At 40.0% G+C, this 17,598-nt stretch overlaps 1 pseudogene; it reads right to left on the bottom strand.

The window, feature by feature from the left end:
* Nucleotides 1-6,169: 6,169 nt before the first annotated feature.
* The window catches only part of LOC103413470 (kinesin-like protein KIN-14B), a 34,369-nt pseudogene continuing 22,940 nt past the window's right edge, over nucleotides 6,170-17,598 (bottom strand).

Genomic DNA, 17,598 nt, shown 5'->3' with positions numbered 1-17,598 from the left:
TGGTGAAGGAAGGTTGGGGGGACACAGGTAGATGGGAAGAAGGGGTGATGGGTTTGTAGGTGTGGGTTCCCCATTTAAAAAAATTACTAAATGATTTTATTTCTTAGTTTTTAATATTTAATTATTTTTTTTAATAGGAAGTGGGCCCCACCGCAAGCTACGTCAGCATTTAACGGATGAATTGATAGACAAACTGACAGAAGGTATGACATTGCAATAAATTCAAAGATAAGGTATGACGTTGAAATGTTTTAAAGATGAGGTATGAAACTGTGATTGACCCAATAGTTGAGGTAGTTTTATATAATTTACCCTAAAATAAAATAAAATAAAATCTTTATTTTAGATGGAATTTTTAATAGGTTACCCAAAAAGATAATTGCTCCACATTATGGCAAGTTGAGGGATCAAGACTCATAAATTTTTAGTTTGTGGACCATAGCTCCAATTGGTCCAAAATTCAAGGACCATTGCTCCAATTTTCTCTTATAATAAATCCAAAATTTTGGAAACGTTTTGTAAAAAGAACATATTCCAAAAGAATAGAAAAATTAGGGCTCGTCGGTAACATTTTGCAAAATGACTTGTGAAGAATGGGTTTGTAAAACAAAAATGTTGGCATTTTTTATGATTTGAGAATGCATTTGGTAGTTTAATCCAAGAATGATTTTTTAGAATGAAAACACGTCTTACCAATATCAAAAATGTCAGAAAAAAAAAATTGTACTTCATAGTAATGGTGGTGATAGAGATGGTGGTTGAGACGAGAGTAGTGTTGGTAGCAATGGTGGTTGGAGTGGTGGTAGCAGTGGTGGTAGTAGTGAGGGTAATGGTGTGGAGAATGTGATGGTGGTGGTGGCAAAGGTGGTAGAAGTTGGTGGCAGTGGTGGTGGTCGTAGCGGTGACACAACGAAGGTGGTGATGACAATGGTGGCGGTGGTTAATATGGTGGTGTTAATGTTAGTTGTGGTAGCAGTCATGGCACCGGAGGTGCATGTGGTAATGGTGAAAAAGTGGTAGTAGTGTCAGTTGTGATGAATGTGAGATGGTAGATGTGGTGGTGGCCATGGCGACAAGGGTGATGGCGGTGGCGGTAATTGTGGTGGGAGGTGGTGGTGTCAAAGATGGTCGTCATAGTGGTGAGACGGTGGAGAATGTTGTGGTGGTGGTGGTGGTGGTGGCGGCGGCGGCATACATGATTTTATTAAATCTCTAACTTTGTTTTACAATGTATATTTTATTTTCTATTTTTTTGGAAACTGTTCTTGAAAACAAAGAAAACATATTGTTTTCTAAGTTTATTTTTACCAAAACAATCAGCTGAACGCAATTTTCACCCGTTTTTGTATTTGCAATACATAAAACTGTTTCAAAAAACATTAGCATACCATTACCAATTGGTAAAAAAATTTACCACAAAATGGATACAGTAAGGTTGATAATTAGTTGCTACGATCGGCGATTGATCACGATTTCTTTAAACCCTAAAGTCTAGGAGATTTAAAAAGCAAAAACAATCACCCAAATAATCATCATACTTGTATTCCATTAATAAAAAAGGAATTTGATTAAGAAAAGGAAAAGAAAAAAAGGGTAAAATTGACTAGAAACAGGAAAATTAAAAAAAAACAACAATGCTAACATTAATATACCACATTATGTGACATCTGATGTAGTTGTCTACATCATCTAAATTAATCATAATTTAATTTAAATTAAAAACTATTTAATAAACTAATAAAAAATAAAAAATCTGAAATTAAATGGTAATTGTAGCATACGAGAGTCTCTCTCCTTCCTTCCTTCCCCGTTGCTTCTTCTCCTGTTTATTCTTCCACGCCATTTTTTTGTTTCAGCCCAGATTTTTTTCAGCTGCCTCGCCATCGATGGAAGCAGATCTTTTTGTTTCAGTTCTCAAACGATTGAGGTAAGAATGCAAACCCATATTTCCAATGTGATATTTCACCATTCGAGTCTCTTGGTCTTAACTTTTCATTGTTGTATGCTTTTTATATTCCTCTCTCTCTCTCTCTCTCTCTCTCTCTCTCTCTCTTTTCTACAGGACTTGAGTAACCAGTCTAGCTTATTGCAAACCCAACTTTCAGAAATAAAAAAGAGACTAAGGTGAATACCTGAAAATTAGGGTTGGAGAGCCATATTTTACATTTCATTAATTTATGTTCCAGTGAAATTTTACTATGGTCTATGCCCCCCTAAATAAATGCTTTACCAATCTTGAATTCTACTAGCCCTGATAAGATCAACAGTGTAGAACAGTTGGGGCAAATGGAAGATTCACTTAGAGAATCGCTTAACCAGATTCGAACACATAAGGTATCCTCTGCATCCAAGTGTAGGTTTCATATGAAGAAATTTAGTGTATATACCCACCCGATGTTAGAATTCTTGCGCTTGACAGGGTTAGCACTATGAAGTGTTCTTATTGTCTGGTTCAAAATTTTTAATTTTATTTTTTAAATTATTTGATTATTGTTATTGGCCTAGCTTTCCAATATTATATGCTACTGAAATGTTGCCACTGATAATTGTAAGTTGCGGAAACGATGTACTGCCTTAGACTGTAGCAATTTGTAATTTGATTACTTATTAATTTAGGAATGTATGTGAATAGTAGTGAGTATGACATCATTGGAGTTTTAGCAAGAAAGCATTGACAATTACATACAAATGAGGAGTGAATAATTTTCTGAGTATCCTTCCTCTGTAGTTTTCAAGTGACCTTGTGCTACCTTTAGTTCTGATGCTACTGCACCTCTTGATACTAATGCAATCCGATTTTCCATTGGCAGGAAAATTTACAAAAGCAACAAATTATGTCGTTACAATGCACTAGTCAGGTAAAGCATTGCTTCTTTTCTGTTTTGAGAAACTTTTAAGGTGTTATTTACTTACTGATATTGGCAAACATAATATCACCACGGAGTTGAAGCCGTTGGTTGATGCGAAAATAAAGCAGGTCCTCGGAGTTGACGACTTTGATTTGGAGGGTGTGTTGCCAGAAGGGTTCTTGGAGAGAATCATTTCTGGGCTGCAAAGATTGGGAAAGAGGATGATAGCAGAGATGAGAGTTTTGGTGAGTATGCAATTACAAGGCCGTACCTTTTTGAAGCATGGGAGGTCAAGGAGAAGAGGAAGATAGAGAAGCCATTGATGAATTGGAGGTTTCCTGCATTGGAGAATGAAATTGACATGAAAGACAATCTTAAATGGTGGGCTCATTCTGCAGTTAGATGATGAACATTCTGGTTCTAAGATTTTTTGTACTTTTTTTTTCTGGTTTGGATTTTGCTTCAATTTTTTTATATACAGTAGATTTACAAGTTGTAGAACAATATTGATTGACCTGGTAAATCTACCACAAAATGGGTACAGTAAGGTTGATAATGTTGGAAGTATGCCCACAAAGCCACTCATTTGATGTAATAGCTTTTGGAATACTTATTGTATTAAACTTTTATATGTTTAATGAAGGGCAAAGCTTATTGTTAATCACTATTTATTGTATCATGTGTTTAAGCAATAAGGGAATCCAAGGAATGTATTTGATCTAAGAGACAAGTGATCTAAGTGAGTTAGATTATCGAGACCATTCTCTTATGTTCATTCCTAAAACGTTCCTAGCCATAGGATTGCCAATTGGGCATTGACAATCCGCTAAGGTTAGTATGTGTTATGTTGACTCAAACGTGAGTATGAACTAGTCTCAAGTTATTTGGTGTTGGACACTAAGACAAACACATAGGTGCTCGAAAAAGGTAATCGAGTACACTGAACGACGATCAAAAGAGAGTTCGAACATACATGTCATGTATGAACTCTAAAGTTGCAATATGCAAAGTAGTCCTTTGACCTGAGGCATCATAGATGTCTAATGGTTAGGTCCTTGATCTTTGATCATGTCAACGACATTCCTTCGGATTGTCCACGGCATTGTTGGGGTCAAGCTATCTAGTCATGTAGGCATATGAATGCACAACAAGGGATCTCTAACCTTCCATGGTGGAAGGAGAATACTCTAAGATATGATTCTAAAGTCTTTGGCCAAAGCATATGAATATGACTTAGGAAGTTTGTTCCAAATCATATTCAAAGGAATCATATAGGAAAGTATCACATTGGATAGTAGACATGAAACAAACTATCACTTAAACAATGTGATTAAGAGCATTGTATTAGAGAAGGACCGTATTGCATTGTAGTTGTAACTGGATAGGTTCTCCAACCAATTCTACTTAGCTTGGGTAACCATGATATGCTGCTAGGTGTCACTCATGGTTTGTGGAAGCCCTAAAGATTAGCAAACACTAATCTTAAGGGAGAATTGAAATGTGGTTTCAATTCACAATCGATCGTTAAGAGTAACATCGCCCACTGCCTCGCTAATTGGAACCTAATGGATCGCACACCACATAAGGATGTTAGTGAAGAAATTATATGAAATGGATAAGCAATTAAATGGTTTAATTGAAGAATGGTCAAAGTTAATTAATTAGTTAATTAATTATACGAAAGGTTCGTATTGGGCTTTTAAGTTAGTTTGGGCTTCGGGGTCCAAAATTGTTTTGGTCCACTAGGCCCATTATGTTTAAGTTGTATGACAACTAAAACAAATATGGGTATTAAGCCCAATAACAAAAGGAGGCCGGCCATAGCAAGGGTAGTGGGAATTTTTGCTTAATTGCAAGTTTGCCACTAACCTAAGAGATGAAGTATAAAGTCATCTTTATAGCTTTGTTTCTAATAAGGGTTTTCTAATAGAAATTGGGTGAAACATTTTCTCTCATTTTCTACATAGAGGCCGGCCACTTAGAGGATTTTTACTAGCATCTAAAATCTCTCTAAGTCATCCATATCATCTTCACAATATACATCTTTGGTGAAGAGACTTAGAGACATCAAGCTTTTGATGTTTTGGAGAACAAATCATTTTTCCTCAAATCATCAAAGGAGCACTAAAGGGAGGAAAACACAAGGAGGATTCAAAGAGCTTGGAGGTGACTTGAAGGCCCTCCACTTGGGTGAATCCCTTGTGTAATCAAGGATGAGCTTCAAGGGTAAAGAATCACTTAATCTTTACTTCTCTTTAATGTTGTTAAAGAGTTTTATTTTGGTTCACCATATACTAGGCTTTGAAAGTCATGGGTTTTATGAATTGTTTTTGAATGCATGCCTACTTTAAAGTGTTAATAGCTTGCATGTGTATTCAAATGTTCATACTTGTTCTTAGCTAGGACAAAATTTTTCCTTCAGATAATTAGTTGATACGATCGGCGATTGATCACGATTTCTTTAAACCCTAAAGTCTAGGAGATTTAAAAAGCAAAAACAATCACCCAAATAATCATCATACTTGTATTCCATTAATAAAAAAGGGAATTTGATTAAGAAAAGGAAAAGAAAAAAGGGTAAAATTGACTAGAAACAGGAAAATTAAAAAAAGAAAGGAAAGTAATTAATTTCCAAGTTAGGGTAGGAAAGTAGATTCGTTATATCATCACACCAGTCTCTACATATCTGTTTACTCACTCGCTGAGCAAGCAAAGTCTCTGTCATCTGTTTCAGCAGTAAATTTTGAATGTCCATACGTTGATGTGGGGTGGTCCGATAACAACACGATTAATACCACTTGTTGAAAACGTCTCATGTCGTTTGACATGAGTCACGACTAATTAAACATGTCAATTTAGGGTGGATTAATTTGGATTAGACCGAGTCCTGAAGTGACACCGGTCGAATATGATGCAACTGATGCAACATTTTTAAACTTGCATCAGAACCATGAAGAAGAAATAGAGAGTTGGTAATATGTAATGTACGTGAGGCAATCAATGAGCATGCCTGAATACGGGCACAACACGAATCAACAAGATTACAACTCACAATACCAATTGTTTGGACACCTCCAAATGAAACTATATGTGTCATACATACCTCTGAAACGCAAACGGTGGAGGTCCTAATAGATTATTCTCGCGTCTTTTAGGACTCCCCTCTTTTCAAGTTCGCCCACTAAATCCCTCAGAGAGGGAACTTTCATGGCTAAAGTCCTGTACAGCCTAGAATACCTAGCTCGCGTTCCATCGGCAGTCCTTGCCAAGGCAAGCAAGCTCAGAGCCTCAGGGAGCTGCGAGAATACATGTTTCATCTCCTCCAAGCTCATACTTTCCAGAACAGACGGTCTTGGGATGACCTTGACAACTTCACCACCTTTAGGTTCTTGAATCTTGGCATCTGTTTTAACGACCAGTTCTGAATTTGAGTTTGCCCCACACTTGATGATAAATGGGGTTGTCGAGCCTGTATTGAACTGCAGGACATTCCACTGCGCCACATCCGTTTCAGTATTAAACCCCCCGAAATCTGTAGATGGTTTGCGAGCATTCAATTGTTCTTGAAGAAGATCGTCTTCTTCGGGAATAGGCTGCAAAAGATTCAGGAGTGGAGCAAATGAATGATCAGGCAAAAACATTCACATCAGTTTCACAAGAAGCATCGGTTACAAAATGAGGAAACAAAGACAAATTATGTGGGCAAATATCCATTTAGTGTTCAGCAATTTGCCTTTGCGCACATGGATGATCAATGTCAAGAAGAGAAGGCATCCGTTCAGCAAGTTCATTTAGAGATGCAAGCATTAGTTTCTTCTTGCTCTTGCTCAGGGTGCTTACAGACGATTGTCTTATTAAATCCTGTATAAATAAATAAAAAAATAACATTACATTTTCTCGTTTCTAATTTACGATAACCCAATCATTATGTATCACACCAGAAGTACAAAGAGTACCTGATTTGTTTCAATATGCCATCAAGGGAAATGAGAGATGCTAATCGTGCATCTTTACCAGCCGTGGAAGGATTTTGAATACGTGGACCACCATCTTCCAGTGTCAATAAGGCTGCATCACTTCTTATTTGTTGCAAAATCTGATGAAATCAAGAAATCAGCATAAAAATCCAATAACCGGCGCAAGAAGAGAATACAACTTCAGCCAATCAACACATAAAAATGGAAACAAAAAAAGAATTTCGACTCGCATCCCAGTGGAAGGTTCATCGAGTAATTTTCTGAAACTCTAACAAACCCAAAGGGCCAAAACTTTTGCTTGCTTTTTGTTTCTTCTTTTTAACAGATTACTTAGTAGAACTACATCCTTTTTGTTATATGGATTTCTTCCTTTCTGTTGGATATGCAAATTTACATCTATGAAGTGTATGATATACGTAAGAAATACTTTCTAAGATATGCACATACATCAATAAAGAATGATTACCCTTCTCCTTTTGTGATCAACAGGCTCGAGAGCTGATCGCAATTTCGCAACTTGTGCTGCATCTTCAGCACCTTCTGATGCCAATGTACCAGCAGTATCCTGGAATATGAAAGAAATTCAGAAATCAACCAATAATTCATTGATAGAGCATACAGAACAAGCTTCATCTTAGATATATAAATATATATATATATATATATATATATAGTAAAACCATATATATTGCATCTCATATTTGAAGGAAAATACACGTCATTTCACCAAATTCAACAAGTATACCACAAAAATGCTAATGAGCATAGTATCATAGATACAGAGATGCTACCAAAAGATGAATAGGCACCAGTATATATGGGCTGCCATAAAAACAGTGGAGAGCATACAAAGGTGCAGATTTCCCAGGTGCATATTATCAAAGTAATTGGACCCTCGGGCATTTCAAAGGGAATAAAAGCAATAATAAGCCAACTATAATGTGGTGCAAATTAGATAATTGGGCCTCCAGGCATTTTGAAGGGCGCAAAAGCAACATTACTCCAACTATAATGTGGTGATATCGGATACCAACTCTAAAGTAGGAGACTAGCCAGCTAAATAAATACATACCTTCAAGTGCTGCAATTGAGAACTGTAGACCCGCTTGGAATACTCAGATAAAAGTTGGCCAAGGGCATCTGTATGAGGAGGCACTGCAGCACCCAGTTCAGCCATCCAACCATCCATGATTGCAGTTGAAAGGAGCTCCAACTGACTAGTTGTCCCTCCTGATGCATCCTCTCCTGTACAACAACAACAACAACAACAACAAAGCCTTTTCCCACTAAGTGGGGTCGGCTATATGAATCCTAGAACGCCATTGCGCTCGGTTTTGTGTCATGTCCTCCGTTAGATCCAAGTACTCTAAGCCTTTTCTTAGAGTCTCTTCCAAAGTTTTCCTAGGTCTTCCTCTACCCCTTCGGCCCTGAACCTCTGTCCCGTAGTCACATCTTCGAACCGGAGCGTCAGTCGGCCTTCTTTGCACATGTCCAAATCACCGGAACCGATTTTCTCTCATCTTTCCTTCAATTTCGGCTACTCCTACTTTACCTCGGATATCATCATTCTCAATCTTATCCTTTCTCGTGTGCCCACACATCCCACGAAGCATCCTCATCTCTGCTACACCCATTTTGTGTACGTGTTGATGTTTCACCGCCCAACATTCTGTGCCATACAACATCGCTGGCCTTATTGCCGTCTTATAAAATTTTCCCTTGAGCTTCAGTGGCCTACGACGGTCACACAACATGCTGGATGCACTCTTACACTTCATCCATCCAGCTCGTATTCTATGGTTGAGATCTCCATCTAATTCTCCGTTCTCTTGTAAGATAGATCCTAGGTAGCGAAAACGGTCGCTTTTTGTGATCTTCGCTAAATTGCTCCGGTCATTAGTGTGGATAAGTATATAAATGGATAGAGATAGGAAAGCAAACACAAGATGTACGTGGTTCACCCAGATTGGCTATGTCCACGGAATAGAAGAGTTCTCATTAATTGTGAAGGGTTTACACAAGTACATAGGTTCAAGCTCTCCTTTAGTGAGTACAAGTGAATGATTTAGTACAAATGACATTAGAGTACAAATGACATTAGGAAATATTGTGGGAGAATGATCTCGTAATCACGAAACTTCTAAGTATCGGAGTGTGGTATCATCTTGACTTGCCTTATCTGTCTCATAGGTAGATGTGGCAGCTTCTCTGGAAGTACTCTTCCTCCATCCAGGGGTGGTATCTTTAACTGGTGGAGATGCACAAGGTAATGTATCAATTTCACTTGAAGCTTACTTGTAGTTTCAGGCTTGGTCAAGCGCGATACAAACCATGTAGTAGGAGTCCCCCAAGTCGCCGAGCTAGGGGATTTGCTGAAAGAGGTGACAGACAAGGTAAGCAATCAGAGCTCCGGCTGATTGTTCACCTTCTCCCCATCTTGCAGCAGCATGAAGGATAAAGAGAAGAAAAATGAGAAGAGATGATATGGGATACTTTTGCTTTTGAAGAAGTAACTTTCCACAGGCTTATTCTTGAACTGAGCTGGAGGGTTTTCTGGTTTCCTCCAGAGTATAAGGCCGACTGAAGAATTTGAGGGTCAAAACAAGTCCATCAAATCTAGAGTACGTTCGACCCTGCTGATATGGGATACTTTTGCTTTTGACAAAGTAATGGATGGATCGGCACGTGTGCTGTTACGCTTGTCTCCACATGCTTCCTTGTATCCTTCGCACTTGCCCTATCTGTTCCTCAAGCAGATGTGGTATCTTCCCTGGCCACATAAGATGTTGAAGATGAGTACTCGAGAGCAATGCCAGGTAAGTAATCAGGTAAGGGGTTCCAGGCTGTCAGTTCCTGGCTGGGAGCTTGATTTCAAGTGCTGACTGATTGCTTTCTTTCTCCTTGTCTTGCAGGTAAAAACAAGGCCAAAGGAAAAGACAGGGAAAAAGCATGATATGGGATACTCTTGCTTTTAACCCTGATGATATGAGATATTCTTGCTCTAGTATAGCTTGTTTGCAGAGGTATTATCGGGGGGAAAGAAAGCTGAATATTTCGAAAGGCTTCGTTGGGAGTGCCCTCTCAGATATGAGGAAGGGTTGAGCATTTTTGCAGGTCTGCCTGTCCGTTGGGGATGGAGGTCGACATATATAGGAGTCTCCCTAACAACAAGTAGTAATGCTATTCCTTTACCCTGCTTGGTCATAGCACGGTAGTGGGAGCTGCCAGCTTCACATGTTTTAACTCTGTCAGAGCACTTTGAAAAAGTGGTATGTGGTATCTGGCTCTCGAGATTCGGAGAACGATGCTTCTTCGATTTTTGAGAAAGCAATCATGGTGGGGGTCTGGCTCTCGAGATTCGGGGAGCAGTGTCTCTTCGATTTTTGAGAAAGTAATCATGTTGGGAGTCTGGCTCTCGAGATTCGGAAGGCGGTGCCTCTTCGATTTTGGAGTAAGCAATCTTGTTGGGAGTGTTTTCTCGGATGTGAGTAAAGGTTGGGCATGTTTGCTAGTCTACCTTGCCACGAAGCACAGAGGTTGGCACACAGGGACTTTCCAATTATCCAGCAGTGGTACTGTTCCTTTACCCTTGTGGGTAATAATATGGTAGCTAGACCTTCAAAATTTATGTGTCTAAACTTTGTTAGTGCTGTTTCTTTGCTATTCTTTTACCTTTCTTGGTCAGAGCGATGTAGTGGGAGCTGCAAGCTTCACGTGCTCAACTTTGGCAGAGACTTTGACAAAGTTATCTGTGGTACCCATGAGCTATTGTTGCGTGTGGGAAGTGGGTGATTGAACAGTAAGATTCATGTGCTTTCTACTTCACCAGAAGTCTTCGACAGAATGCCCATAATTTCCGCAAAGCTGAGTGTGCGTGTGACAGGTGCTGACAAGGCTAGAAAAGGTGCCTCTTCGATTTCTGAGATCGGCCCTCGTGGTCTCTGAGCAGCCCAGCTTTTGAGAGAGCGAGCGCCTCTTCGATTGATTCGGAGAACGATGCCTCTTCGATTTTTGAGAAAGCAATCATGCTGGGGGTCTGGCTCTCGAGATTCGGGGAGCAGTGTCTCTTCGATTTTTGAGAAAGTAATCATGTTGGGAGTCTGGCTCTCGAGATTCGGAGGGCGGTGCCTCTTCGATTTTGGAGCAAGCAATCTTGTTGGGAGTGTTTTCTCGAATGTGAGTAAAGGTTGGGCATGTTTGCTAGTCTACCTTGCCACGAAGCACAGAGGTTGACACACAGGGACTTTCCAATTATCCAGCAATGGTACTGTTCCTTTACCCTCTCTTCGATTTTTGAGAAAGTAGTCATGTTGGGAGTCTGGCTCTCGAGATTCGGAGGACGGTGCCTCTTCGATTTTGGAGCAAGCAATCTTATTGGGAGTGTTTTCTCGAATGTGAGTAAAGGTTGGGCATGTTTGCTAGTCTACCTTGCCACGAGGCACAGAGGTTGACACACAGGGACTTTCCAATTATCCAACAGTGGTACTGTTCCTTTACCCTTGTGGGTAATAATATGGTAGCTAGACCTTCAAAATTTATGGGTCTAAACTTTGTTAGTGCTGTTTCTTTGCTATTCTTTTACCCTTCTTGGTCAGAGCGATGTAGTGGGAGCTGCAAGCTTCACGTGCTCAACTTTGGCAGAGAACTTTGGCAAAGTTATCTGTGGTACCCATGAGCTATTGCTGCGTGTGGGAAGTGGGTGATTGGACAGTAAGATTCATGTGTTTTCTACTTCCCCAGAAGTCTTCGACAGAATACCCATAATTTCCGCAAAGCTGAGTGTGCGTGTGACAGGTGCTGACAAGGCTGGAAAAGTAGGTGCCTCTTCGATTTCTGAGATCGACCCTCGTGGTCTCTGAGGAGCCCAGCTTTTGAGGAAGCGAGCGCCTCTTCGATTTCTGAGATCGGCTTTCGTGGTCTTTGAGCAGCCCAACTTTTGAGAAAGCAAACACCTCTTCGATTTATGAGATCAACCCTCGTGGTCTCTAAGCAGCCCGGCTTTTGAGAAAGCAAACGCCTCTTCGATTTCTGAGCAGGCGCCTCTTCGATGTCTGAAGCTCCGTCGAGTGCAGCTTTTTATAGGGCTGGCATTAAGTTCCAAAGCACACTTGAATCTCCACCAGTAGAAGCTCTATTCTTGCACTTCTAAGATCTTGATTTGTCCGACCTCTTCTCTCTTCAATACCTTTGAAAATGTCTGGCCCCTCCGACCGTCGTTTTGACTTGAACCTTGTTGAAGAGGCAGCCCCGCCTTCTCCAGACAACATATGGCGCCCATCCTTCGTCTCCCCTACTGGTCCTCTTACCGTTGGGGATTCCGTGATGAAGAATGATATGACCGCTGCGGTGGTGGCCAGGAACCTTCTCACTCCCAAAGATAACAGACTACTTTCCAAACGGTCTGATGAGTTAGCTGTTAAGGATTCACTGGCTCTCAGTATTCAGTGTGCAGGTTCTGTGTCTAATATGGCCCAACGCCTATTTGCTCGAACCCGCCAAGTTGAATCATTGGCGGCCGAAGTGATGAGTCTCAAACAGGAGATTAGAGGGCTCAAGCATGAGAATAAACAGTTGCACCGGCTCGCACATGACTATGCTACAAACATGAAGAGGAAGCTTGACCAGATGAAGGAAACTGATGGTCAGGTTTTACTTGATCATCAGAGATTTGTGGGTTTGTTCCAAAGGCATTTATTGCCTTCGTCTTCTGGGGCTGTACCGCGTAATGAAGCTCCAAATGATCAACCTCTGATGCCTCCTCCTTCTAGGGTTCTGTCCAGTACTGAGGCTCCGAATGATCCCCCTCCGATGCCTTCTCTTTCTGGGGCTCTACCGACTGCTGAGACTTCTCCTAAGCAACCTTTGTGAAGGCTCCATCTTGTTTGTTTATTTTGACTCATGTATATGTACATATTTGTAGCTTATCGGGGATATCAATAAATAAGTTTTCCTTCATTTCAACGTATTGTGTTAAATACACCAAAGCCTTCTTCGCTAAGTTCTTTGAATTTTCTTTTGTTGAAGCTTGTATGTTGAAGCTTTCTGAGTGGAGCATGTAGGTTGGGGTAGTGTTCCCTTAATTTTTCGAGTGAGGAAAACTTCTCGGTTGGAGACTTGGAAAATCCAAGTCACTGAGTGGGATCGGCTATATGAATCTTAGAACGCCATTGTGCTCGGTCCTGTGTCATGTCCTTCGTTAGATCCAAGTACTCTAAGTCTTTTCTTAGAGTCTCTTCCAAAGTTTTCCTAGGTCTTCCTCTACCCCTTCGGCCCTGAACCTCTGTCCCATAGTCGCATCTTCTAATCGGAGCGTCAGTAGGCCTTCTTTACACATGTCCAAACCACCGTAACCGATTTTCTCTCATCTTTCCTTCAATTTCGGCTACTCCTACTTTACCCCGGATATCCTCATTCTTAATCTTATCCTTTCTCGTGTGCCCACACATCCAACGAAGCATCCTCATCTCCGCTACACCCATTTTGTGTACGTGTTGATGCTTCACCGCCCAACATTCTGTGCCATACAGCATCGCCGGCCTTATTGCCGTCCTATAAAATTTTCCCTTGAGCTTCAGTGGCATACGGCGGTCACACAACACGCCAGATGCACTCTTCCACTTCATCCATCCAGCTTGTGTATGAACAAACAGAGCAGCAAGCGCATTGTTTGCAATTGCAAAACTTTTTGCTTCCTCATTTATTTCCTTAAGCTTTCCAGCGGTTACCTGCTGCCTTGGAGTCTCCTGCACATTTGAATGCTTAGTGCCACACCATACAAACCATTTGCAACAAAAGAGAAGATTAGCAGAAAAAGGTCAAAACTATTAAATTGGTGTACATATGGGTAGGGAAGAAGCACAAAAAAAAAGCAGGGAATGAGAAAGAGGTTCACGAGAAAAGTGAAAGAAGAAACTTCCACTCTTGTGGCAGAAGTATAGCCAGATTTTTTTCTTCTTCATTCTTTTGTCTGCCTTGTGCTTGCGTGTTGGGATTCTCTTCTCTCTCATTTATCCCTTGTTTGTATATATACAGTATACACACACACTACCCTCTTTCCACACGCATACGTGTGTGGCAATTGACACTTTTTATTTTATTATTTATTTTTCTGTTTGAAAAAAAAATAAAAAAGAAAAACAATAAATAATATACTAAAAAAATAATAAACTTACTAACCACTCACAGTCCCACTACGTGGGTGGTTTTTTTTTTTTTTTTTTACTTTTTGTGAATTTGTTTTTTCTGTTGAAATCCTAATGGGAGGAGCAAATTTGGGATTATGAAAGCTTCACTCTTTTTGCCTTCTCCCTCTATATATAGATAGAGAGAGAGAGGGAGGGAGAGGGAGGGAGAGAGAGAGAGAGAGAGAGAGGGTGGGGGAGGGGGAGGGAGAGAGAGAGATGGGGGTGGGGGGGGGGGGGAGGGGGAGGGAGAGAGAGAGATGGGGGTGTGGGGGGGGGGAGGGAGAGAGAGATGGGAGTTACCTGATCAAGTCCGCGTATCTTTGATACAACTGATGAAAACTTGGACTTCTTTTCTGGCTTTAGATTCACTTTGAAGCCTTGGATATGCTCATCAACATAGAGCACAGGAGATCTTCCTGGGCTGTTTCCCCAGCTGGAACTCCTACTACGTCCAGTACTAACCTTCTCTAGAAAACTCTCGACCGGAGAAACCTAATAATGGCAAGAAAGAAGAAATGATAAGCACTGACAGCACCAACCCTGGCCTTGAGAAAAGACAAAGAAAAAGTAAAAGGAGCATACAAATAAAAAGGTAAGTCTCGATTCTTTAACGTTCATTACCTTGATGGACTGCAGCTCTGGTGATCTAGCAAGCAAGGATCTAATATACAAAATTCTAACACGGGATACAAGCATGGTGTCCATTGCCCTCTGTGGTTCCATTTTACGAATAAAAGAGAAAACGGCATCTCCTATTTCAGCAAGTATTTCATGCTCCCTAGAAGCCCCTGCTTTAATGACTGCAGCCAGAACCTGTAATTTGTAAAGAGACAATTAGCATAACATGTTAAAGTTGCACACAATAAGTATCATAGACCATCAATATGTGCCGATCACAAGAAACATCATTTGTGTTCAAACTTGAAAGAATAAACAAGCTAGGTGAAGCCAAGTATTAGGTTGTTTAAATGTTATGATTGGAGGCATCATGCTGTAATGTTATTATTTTAGTTCAAGAAAGATAAGAACATGGAGATAACATTGAGATAAGAGATGGTTGAGGTGAAGGAGAGATGAGAGATCAGATAATATATAGAATGCTTTACCAGAATCAAAACTAAAAACCAAGTTTAGAATGTCTTAAATTTTCAATTTTAGTTTAATGTTCTCCCTCATTTTTTGGGCATTTCTATCACTTGTCAATTTTTCCTTCCATTATTCCATATCTCTCCCTCTTAGTCCAGTTTTTTTAAATTTTATCAAACAATCCCCTAGTTTTCCCAAAGTTTGTCATGTAGGAGGATTACAAGAATAGTTTGTCAAGTTGAAACATATACAAGTAGTCGCCTGAGAAGCTGATTAAAGGAAAAACAGCAGTTTAATGTTAAATATAAGCATTTGAACTGATTTCTTCGCCCTCAAGCTTGTTAGAATTGTTCTGTGTTTGTTTTTTAAAGTGTTTAGAATGAATGGTTCAGAATAGAGAGCATGTTGTTTGCGTGACTGCTTTTGTAATGGTCACTTGTACTCTCTCACTCTTAATTCACATTCTCTGAATCAAATCCAAGAGGAACAATGTACTTACTTTTGCTGCCTTCATCATCTTCTTGTCAAAACTAATCCACAATTCATCAAGTCAAACCCTAATTGAAACTACAAAACACTAACATGGCCTCAGAGCTTGGTATGATTTGAATTAGGGGGTGTGACTCGTGAATTCTTCTGGGTATTCCAACGAAGAAACCCAGCTGAATAGAAGCATCAAATGGCTGGATCTGGAGCTGAACTTCAAGCTCCGGTGTTCACTGGAGTGAACTACGACTTCTGGTGTATGAGGATGAAGACGATTTTCAAGTGTCACTAAGCAATGGAAATTTGTAGATCAAGGATCTGAGATTCCAGATGAGCCTGAGAAGGAGAAGATTGTGGTTCAGGATCTCATAGCTCAAGATGCAAAGGCTTTGGGGTTGTTTTGAGTGCAGTTTCAAACGAGATCTTCCCTCAGATTGCAAACCAAGAGACTGCAAAGGCAGCTTGGAATGTTCTGAAGCAAGGGTATAGAGGTGATTTACAAGTCAGAGCTGTGATGGTGATTTAGAAGTCAGAGCTGTGAAATAGCAAGGTGTTCGTCAAGATTTTGAGTATGCTTGTATGAGAAATGATGAATCATTACCTGCGTATTTGACTAGATTGTTTGGCTTAATTAATAATGAAGATGTATGGTGAAGAATTGTCTGAGAAGTTGTTGATTAGTCTCACTAGGAACCTATGATAATATAGTGTCTGTGATTGAGAGAACTAAGAAACTTAATGAAATTGATCCCATTGAGGTCATCTAGTAGCAATCTTTGAAGACATGCAGTTACAATACCATGTAACAACTGCAAATGACAGGGAATAGATGTTTCCCTCTCATTATGGAGGATATGAATCCAGTAGCTAGAAAAGCAATTATAGAAGAATGCTTGGGAATGGCATAGAAGACAGAGACTTTTGAAGGAATGGTGTATGGGCCACCAAAAGATGATGGAATTTGTCAGGATGTGCTGCAGGAAAGCAACATAAAGAGGCTTTCAGTAAAGGACAAGCATGACGAGCTTCCCAATGAGACCTTGCACATGTTCCAAGGTTGTACAAAATAAGAACTTCAATAGCTCTTGCTGCACAGAAAGGTGGGAAATTAGATCAACTTGATCTAAAATTAGCTTTTCTGAATGTAGTGCTGAATGAGGAAGTATATATTGATCAACCTGAGGGATTCATAGTTCCAGGATCTGAAGACAAATTGTACAAGCTCAGAAAAGCTCTTTATGGTCTGAAACAAGCTCCAAGAGCTTGGTATGAGGAAATTAACTCCTATCTACTTGAGTGTGGTTTTCAGAGAAGTCCAAGTGAAGCTATGGATATGAGAAACCAGACCTTGGATTATTGTACCATTTTCTTGGGTCTCCATTTATGTGATTGATATAGTGTACAAAGGCAGTAGCATTGATTTGATCAATGAGTTCAAAGCTCATGAGAGAAAATATGAGAAACCAGAACTTGGATGATTGTACCGCTTTCTTGGAATGAGAATTATTCAGTCTGAAAATGAGATCTTCATAAACCAAGAAAAGTATGCTTCGACTTTGCTAGAAAAATTTGGTTTGAAGGATTGTAAACCAGTGAGTATTTCTCTTGCTGTGAATGACAAGATGAAGAAAGATGATCAAAGTGAAATGCAGATGAGGCTGTTTACAGAGAAATTGTAGGGAGTTTGCTTTATTTAACAGCAAAAGGACCAAATATTATGTTTGCTGCCAGTCTTTTATCCAGGTTTAAGCACAATCCAACAAAGAAGCACTTTGGAACTGCAAAAATAGTGCTCAGGTATGTGCAAGGAACTCTTGACTTTGGAATTGAGTATGCAAAAGGAAAGTCTTTAATTCTAGTTGATTATTGTGATAGTGACTGGGGTGGTAATGAAATTGATATGCAATACACATCAGGGTATGCAGAAGAAAGAGGAGGGATCGGTGTTCAAGATTGATTTTGAACAGGCTTATTTTCATGTGGAGTGGAGATTTTTGGATGTAGTCTTACAAAGAA

Source organism: Malus domestica, chromosome 15 (genome assembly GCF_042453785.1).
Source record: "Malus domestica chromosome 15, GDT2T_hap1".
Taxonomy (NCBI): Eukaryota; Viridiplantae; Streptophyta; class Magnoliopsida; order Rosales; family Rosaceae; genus Malus; species Malus domestica.
This window is presented reverse-complemented; position numbering and strand designations above follow the sequence as displayed.